This window comes from Vipera berus (genome assembly GCF_964194415.1).
Source record: "Vipera berus genome assembly, chromosome: 4".
NCBI lineage: Eukaryota > Metazoa > Chordata > Lepidosauria > Squamata > Viperidae > Vipera > Vipera berus.
In genome coordinates this window covers 34,250,064-34,259,224 of record NC_138206.1, presented here as the reverse complement: position 1 = coordinate 34,259,224, position 9,161 = coordinate 34,250,064, and the positions used below count along the sequence as shown (strand labels likewise).

At 41.1% G+C, this 9,161-nt stretch overlaps 1 pseudogene across 1 annotated transcript; it reads left to right on the top strand.

The window, feature by feature from the left end:
• Positions 1-7,428: 7,428 nt before the first annotated feature.
• On the top strand, positions 7,429-8,518 carry LOC308668280 (Krueppel-like factor 3; annotated as a pseudogene). Its single transcript has one exon. The product of its transcript is annotated as a Krueppel-like factor 3 (transcript).
• Positions 8,519-9,161: the final 643 nt, after the last annotated feature.

Below are 9,161 nucleotides of genomic sequence, written 5' to 3'. Positions count from 1 at the left end.
TGGCGAAGGGGCTTGCGTAATTCAATGAAGCTATGAGCTATGCCGTACAGGGCCACCCAAGACGGACAGGTCATAGCAGAGAGTTCTGAAAAAACGTGATCCACTGGAGAAGGAAATGGCAACCCACTCCAGTATCTTTGCCATGAAAACCCTATGGACAGTACCAAAAGGCAAAACGATATGACGCTGGAAGATGAGCCCCTCAGGTCGGAAGGCGTCCAATATGCTACTGGGGAAGAGCAGAGGGCTAGCACTAGTAGCGCCAGAAAGAATGAAGTGACTGGGCCAAAGCCGAAAGGACGCTCAGCTGTGGATATGTCTGGTGGTGAAAGGAAAGTCCGATGCTGTAAAGATTTTTTCTCCATAGGAACCTGGAATGTAAGATCCATGAATCAAGGAAAGCTGGACGTGGTCAAACAAGAGATGACAAGACTAAACATTGACATCTTAGGTATCAGCGAACTAAAATGGACAGGAATGGGTGAATTTAATTCAGATGACCATCAGGTATACTACTGCGGGCAAGAATCCCTCAGAAGAAATGGAGTAGCCTTCATAGTCAATAAAAAAATAGGAAAAGAAATACTGGGATACAATCCTCAAAATGACAGAATGATCTCAGTTCGAATCCAAGGCAAACCATTCAATATCACAGTAGTCCAAGTCTATGCCCCAACCACCGGTGCTGAAGAGGATGAAATTGACCGGTTCTATGAAGCCCTACAGCACCTTATAGAACTAACACCCAGAAATGATGTCCTTATCATCATGGGGGATTGGAATGCTAAAGTAGGAAGCCAAAAGATAACTGGAATAACAGGCAAGTTTGGCCTTGGAGTACAAAATGAAGCAGGGCACAGGCTGATAGAATTTTGTCAAGAGAATATGATGGTCATAGCAAACACTCTTTTCCAACAACCCAAGAGACGGCTTTACACATGGACATCACCAGACGGTCAACACAGAAATCAGATTGACTATATGCTCTGCAGCCAAAGATGGAGAAGCTCTATACAGTCAGTAAAAACAAGACCAGGAGCTGACTGTGGCTCAGACCATGAGCTTCTTCTTGCAAAGTTTAGGCTTAAATTAAAGAAAGTAGGGAAAAGCGCTAGGCCAGTCAGGTATGAATTAAATCATATCCCTGTTGAATATACAGTAGAGGTGACAAATAGATTTAAGGAATTAGATCTGATAGACAGAGTGCCTGAAGAACTATGGACAGAGGTTCGCAACATTGTACAACAGGTAGCAACCAAAACCATCCCAAAGAAAAAGAAATGCAAGAAAGCAAAATGGCTGTCTGAGGAAGCTTTGCAAATAGCTGAGGAAAGGAGGGAAGCGAAAGGCAAGGGAGAAAAAGAAAGATATGCCCAATTAAATACAGAATTCCAAAGAATAGCTAGAAGAGATAAGAATGCCTTCTTAAATGAACAATGCAAAGAAATAGAAGAAAACAATAGAATAGGGAGGACCAGAGATCTTTTCAAGAAAATTGGAGAGATGAAAGGAACGTTTCATGCAAAAATGGGCATGATAAAGGACCAAAATGGCAGGGACCTAACAGAGGCAGAAGAGATTAAGAAGAGGCGGCAAAATTACACAGAAGAACTATACAAGAATGAGCTTAACGTCCCTGATAATCACAATGAGGTGGTCACTGACCTCGAGCCAGACATCCTAGAATGTGAAGTGAAGTGGGCCTTAGAAAAGCTGAGCAACAACAAAGCTAGTGGAGGTGACAGTATTCCAGCTGAGCTATTCAAAATCTTAAAAGACGATGCAGTAAAAGTGCTACACTCAATTTTCCAGCAAATTTGGAAAACTCAACAGTGGCCACAGGATTGGAAAAGATCAGTTTACATTCCAATTCCAAAGAAAGGCAATGCCAAAGAATGTTCAAACTATCGCACCATTGCACTCATTTCTCATGCTAGTAAAGTTATGCTTAAAATTCTACAAGCTAGACTCCAGCAGTATGTGGATCGAGAACTACCAGAAGTACAGGCAGGATTTCGAAGAGCAGAGGAACTAGAGATCAAATTGCTAACATACGCTGGATCATGGAGAAAGCTAGAGAGTTCCAGAAAAACATCTACTTCTGCTTCATTGACTATGCTAAAGCCTTTGATTGTGTGGATCATAACAAACTCTGGCAAGTCCTTAAAGAGATGGGCATACCAGACCATCTTATTTGTCTCTTGAGAAATCTATATGCGGGCCAAGAAGCAACAGTGAGAACTGGACTCGGAACCACTGATTGGTTCAAAATTGGGAAAGGTGTCCGGCAAGGCTGTATACTGTCGCCTTGCCTATTTAACTTATATGCAGAGCACATCATGAGAAAGGCAGGGCTAGATGAATCAAAAGTTGGAATTAAGATTGCCGGAAGAAACATCAACAACCTAAGATATGCAGATGATACCACTCTAATGGCAGAAAGTGAAGAAGAACTAAAGAGCCTCTTGTTGCGGGTGAAGAAGGAGAGTGCAAAACTTGGGTTGAAACTAAACATTAAGAAAACCAAGATCATGGCATCTGGCCCTCTCAATTCCTGGCAAATAGATGGGGAAGAAATGGAGGTAGTGACAGATTTTATTTTCCTGGGCTCCAAGATCACTGCAGATGGGGACTGTAGCCAAGAAATTAAAAGACGCTTGCTCCTTGGGAGGAAAGCCATGACAAATCTAGACAGCACACTAAAAAGCAAAGACATCACCCTGTCAACAAAAGTGCGTATAGTCAAGGCTATGGTCTTCCCAGTTGCAATATATGGCAGTGAAAGCTGGACCATAAGAAAGGCTGAGCACCAAAGAATTGAAGCCTTTGAACTATGGTGCTGGAGAAGACTCCTGCGAGTTCCTTGGACTGCAAGGTGATCAAACCGGTCAGTCCTAGAGGAGATCAACCCTGACTGCTCTTTAGAAGGCCAGATCCTGAAGCTAAAACTCAAATACTTTGGCCACCTAATGAGAAGGAAGGACTCACTGGAGAAGAGCCTAATGCTGGGAAAGATTGAGGGCAATAGAAGAAGGGGAAGACAGAGAATGAGGTGGCTGGATGGAGTCATTGAAGCAGTAGGCGTGAGCTTAGATGGACTCCAGAAGATGGTAGAGGACAGGAAGGCCTGGAGGAACATTGTCCATAGGGTTGCGATGGGTCGGACACGACTTCGCAACTAACAACAACAACATAAAAAGGTTTAAAAAGCAAAGGCATACAAATATAAGCTAATAAATTGGCATATATATATATATATATATATATATATATATATATATATATATATATATATATATATATATATATATATATATATATATATATATATATATATATATATATATATATATATATATATATATATATATATATATATATATATATATATATATATATATATATATATATAATGAAAATACAATCTATTTTAGCAAAATGAAATTAATCTCTACATGTTTTTCTGTTACCATTAATATTGATCTGCAGCCATCTTAACTGTATGAATCAATATATGAATTCCATCTTTCAATAGCAAACTTCTCTATATTAAGCCTCACTGGGACTACTGCTAATAATGAAGAATAATCAGAGGTCATCATGATCTAAGCTACCATCAATTCCTTCTAGTAATAGATGTACAAAGTACATCATTACAGTTTCTACAGCTTATCCACTATATCTCATTTATTCTTGATGGCTTTGTTCAACCTTCAGGGCTTCTTGCCTTTTTGCTGTGTGTGTATCAGTGGGCATATGTTTAACTTATATATAAAATTCATTTCAAGATTCGCTATAATAATAGGATTAATTGGTCTATTTTCATCCCATTTGCTGATCCAAGAGGGGTATAACTGGTATACAACATGAAGTTGAGCAAAGGCTCTTCTAGTAATAACTGCCACCTGCTCATTGAGCAGGAATTGTGAGTTCAGGAAGACCATCAGATTACATATTGAATCTGCCTGGCACTGTAGGATAAGGAGTGACAGAGCCTGGGGCAGAGTCAGAAGAGGAATCAGCCTAGAGCAGGGGTAGGCAACCTTTGGCTCTTTTATAACTTGTGGACTTCAACTCCCACAATTCCTGAGCCAGCATGGCTCAGCTTGGAAACCTCTCCCTTTTCCCTCTGCATGGCTGTCTCAGGAATTCTGGGAGTTGAAGTCCAGGAGTCATAAAAGAGCCAAGGTTGCCTACCCCTGGCCTAGAGTCTCTACATTGCAACAAGTGAACTAAGTCCAACCTCTCTTGAACTATGTTAACCCTTCTCTAGTATCAAAAAGCCAGGAACGACTTCCCATCGCCCAGTACGCTCACACAGAGAAGGCCTCCTCAGGGTACTGTCGGCTAGACAATGTCGGCTGGCGACCCCCAGGGGGAGAGCCTTCTCTGTGGGAGCGCCAACCCTATGGAACCAGCTCCCCCCTGAGCTTCAGATGGCCCCAGATCTCCAGTCCTTTCGCCGCGGCCTCAAAACACTCCTTTTCCACCTGGCTGACCTGGACTGACAGGGATTTTAATTTATGTTTTTAATTTTTAACTCTAATTTTTAATTTATTTTAATTTTAATTTTAATTTATTCTACAGGGGCCATTAATTTAATTTTTATTTTAACTTCTGTATTATAGTATGCTATTGTTGTTAGCCACCCTGAATCCTTCGGGAGATAGGGCGGCATATAAGTCCCAATAATAAATAAATAAATAAATAAATAAATAAATAAATAAATAAATAAATAAATAAATAAATAAATAAATAAATAAATAAATAAATAAATAAATAAATAAATAAATAAATAAATAAATAAATAAATAAATAAATAAAAAATAGTGGTAATCTTTAGTTGGCTAGATTCCTGGACATAGGCATGAGCAATAAATCAATTAATTGGAACATAATGTGTGAATCTAGTCTTTCACACCTGACAGGCACAGGGCAAACCCATTCAGGACCAAAGATTTTAAAAAAAACCCATAAGATACAGAAACCCCACAGTTTCCAAGTACCATGAGAGGACATCCACAGAATCTCTTAGTTCATCAGGGATGGATAGGATCTCACCCAGCAACATTAAGTAGATGTTAAAAATGAGCAGAAAGCACATCAGGCCTTGTGGCACCCTATCAACACCATCTTGCTCCCTTTCTTCCAATTGGGATAAACCTTAAAGGAAGGTGAGCCAACAAAAAACTATGTCCCCAACCCCAACATCCAAAGCCAACCCAAAAGGATATCATATTCAATGGAATCAAAAGTACCAAGAGGTCAAGGAAAACCAGGCTGGATAAATGACCTCTATCAGGCTCCCATCAGTATTTACAAAAAGTCTGACCAATGCATTTTTTGTCTCATGTGTGGATCTGAATTTTGACTGGAAGGATTCCAGCTAATCTGTTTCATCCAGGATCCTTTCCAATCACTTTCCCTGAAAAGGAAAAATAGAAAACTGGACAACAATTATTCAGAATGGTGAGGCACAGTTATGGCTTTTTGAAGAAAGGGTGCACCAGTATCTCTTTAAATGGAGCTGGGAATAACTCCTCCATAAAGGAAGAGTTATTCATCACTAGGACATACCCATATGTCACCTCTCAGATAGGCTTGACCAATCAGGTAACCATGCTTACAGTCCCAAGGATCTATCCACTTCCTCAATGAAACAGAATCAAGCTGTTCCCAGATAAAAGAGTACGTCTACTCACCATGCCTCTTTAATAGACCTACACCACATTGTTTCTAAATCAGAACAGATATGAGCAATGTTATCCATCAAGTGCAATGAAAACTCCTCAGCATGGCCCTGAAGGGAAATCTATGAGACCTCTTTACCCAGGAGAGATCAAGTAATCCTAAACTGGGCCAAGCAGTTCCGTATTTATTGATGTGTCTTGCTCTTACTGACATGGGGTAGGCCTTAATCATGGGTATAGCTTGTGATTGATCAGATTCACCTTTCATTTCCCCCCAGGGATGCTCTAGATGTTTCTTGGCCTTTTTCATCTCCCTCAACTCCCCCATGAACTATAAAGAGTATCAGGAGCAATGGGCCAACAGAAGCCACATAGGTATATTCTGTCCCAGACCCAGCCTTGCCCAGACTGTCTCCTCCTTTCAGATAGCAGCCTCAGCTTCAGACAGCAGAACTCCAAGCAAATCCCGCAGTTCCTTTTGTAACTCCAGTTTGCAAAGGTAACTATCAATCAGTAATACTAATCCATTTGGTAGGAAAAACATGAAAAAACCAAAGTAAAAGGATGTAATCAGTTCATGTGTGAAAGTAACTGGTGGGCAAAAAAACTGTTCTCTAGTCCTCTTTGACAACATGTCAGGTTTTTTCATTGTTTAGCATCAATAGACAGATCATAACAAACACACATACTGTAGTTTATGAAATGATACCTAAGAAGAAACTCAACAGAATTGCCCTTAACCATGAAGGATTATAACTGAATATATTATTTTGTTTATGCTATACCATCTCTACAGAAGTAGCCCAGTTTTTCTTAGCACCTCCTATCCCATTCTCATAAAGCCAAGGATACCACAGTGCAATGCAAAATTGGAGGTGATAAAGGATGCAGACACACTGTTGAGAAAATCATGAAATATGTGCCAGTATAACATTTCCAAGTTTTGTCAGTTGAAATTATATTTAAATTAAACCTAATTCTTTAAACTAAAGGAACAACAATTTTTAAACTTCATATTAAATGACAAAACAAAGTATGCATAAATTAGCCCTAGCTGCTTTTTGTTAAAAAAAAAAAAAGAACTGACAAGGTCTGATGAGAGGAAAATAAGAGTTATCACAGACATAATAACTGAGCAGAAATAGCATGTGCTGTTACAAAGAGGTTAATTATTTTTACATATCACGATTTTAAAAGAAAATACATAAATGCACAGAATGCTAAATAGGGCTAGTAGATTAATGAACAGATGAGAGAAATTCTAAGCAAAAATACAATCATTTAGAATAATAAGGCAGACTAGAGGGAGGGGGAGTGAGAAACGGAAAAGAGAGGAATTGATCTGCTTTTGTCAATGTCACAGCACTAGTTATCTTTTTTCTTTGATACTGGAACCTTACTAAGGTTGCTAAAATGTCAAGAGAGATAAGTATAATCAGGTTCTAATATGTGAATGGAAAGGTTTGAGATGGCACTACAATTTTCAAAGACAAACAGCAGAGCCAGCCAGCCATGCCGGCATCATGTGACAGCGCTTCCTAGTGCCAGGACCCAGGTGGCGGAAGCCAGCATAGGAGGAGGCCAGCCAGAGGTGGCCCGGTCCCACCGAGATGACCCACCTGCCCGCCCACTCTGGAGCAAGCAGGGCAGAGCAAAGGCAAAGGGAAAGGGGCAGGCGCAGCAGCCACCACCCTCCCTACCTTCCCAGTGCACAAGCTATGTGCACCAACTTTGGGAGGGGGGGGGGTTGGCTGCTTTGACAAGTCCAAAATCCTGGGTATTTATCTCAAGAAAAAATGCTAATGTTTGACCCAGTCCCTATCAAACAAGAAGCTATGGAACCCGTTCTGGTATCTTTCAACTTGACTTACATGGACCACATGAAGTCAAACAAGTACGGCCTCATCTACTCTATGCCAAATATGATGTTCAATAAGTTCTACCAGATTCCAGATGGACTGTGCAATGGGGTTCAAATGGAGCCAGTTGACCTTACGGTCAATAAACATAGCTCGCCCTCATCAGCTGGACATTGTCCTTCCCCTTTAAAATTCCAGACTCTGCCTGAAAGAGCTTCCCCTGGGTTAAACCTTCCTTCATCCAGCCCTCCCATGAAGAAACTGGGTCCACCAGGATTACAGCCTTTTACAATGCCCCTAACGATTCCTCCAGTGATGGTAGCTCTTTCTCACCAAGGACTAAAGAGCCCTGGAATGCTTCCTGTTATTCAGCCCCTTGTCACCCAGCCTGTCCCTTTTATGTACGCCCCACACCTCCAGCAGCCTATCATGGTGTCCACTGTTCTTTCGGAAGAGTTGGAAAACCCTAGCAGCATGCCAGTATCTGTCATCAAATCTTATGAAAAGCCAGCACTAAAGAAATCCATTAAGTTGGAACCAGGCGTGGAATCACCATGGGACAGCTACTATCCTGAGCAAGTTTCTCCTTCTCTGATGACCTCATTGTCACCCCACATGCTACAAGAGAATCACCCTTCAGTTATAGTCCAGCCTGGAAAGAGGCCTCTACCTGTGGAATCTCCAGACACACAAAGCAAGAGACAGATACACCGGTGTGACTATGAAGGCTGCAACAAGGTGTACACTAAGAGCTCTCATTTAAAAGCCAATAGAAGAACACACACAGGTGAAAAGCCTTACGAATGCACTTAGGAAGGTTGCACATGGAAGTTCGCTCGATCGGATGAACTGACATGGCGCTTCCGAAAACATACCAGAGTCAAACCCTTCCAATGTCCGGACTGTGATTGCAGTTTCTCTCACTCGGACCATCTTGTACTCCATCGGAAACGCTACATGCTAGTTTGAACCTCTTTCACTTCTGCTCTTTTCTGTTTCTTCCCTTCTCTTTTTCTTTTTTTTTAAATTCAGATTCAGCTGGTCTGGATCTTTGGATTTTATCTCCTCACAAGCTTTCTGATGGTCAGTAAAAAAAAAAAAAAACATATTTGCTTGGCCCTTCTTGATTCTTGCCATCAGCCAGACCGAAAGAATGTGAACATAGTTTTTTGTTTCCTGGGAATGCTAAGCATGTTTCTAATTTGCCAGCAAATAGATTCTATTTTCCTTCGGACTAAGAAATCTTATAATAAAGCTGGTTAAAGGAAAAGGTAAAGGTTCCCCTGGACATTAGTGCTAGTCGTTTCCAACTCTAGGGGCCAGTGTTCATCTCCATTTCAAAGCCGAAGAGCCAGTGCTTGTCTGAGGACATCTCCGTGGTCATGTGGCTGGCATGACTAGACGCCAAAGGAAGACGGAACGCTGTTACCTTCCCACTGTAGTGGTCCCTATTTTTCTATTTGCATTTTTACGTGCTTTTGAACTGCTAGGTTGGCAGAAGCTGGGACGAGTAACAGGCTCTCACTCTGCTATGCGGCACTCAGGATTCGACCCGCCAAACTGCTGACCTTCTGATCGACAAGCTCAGCGTCCTAACCCACTGAGCCAATGT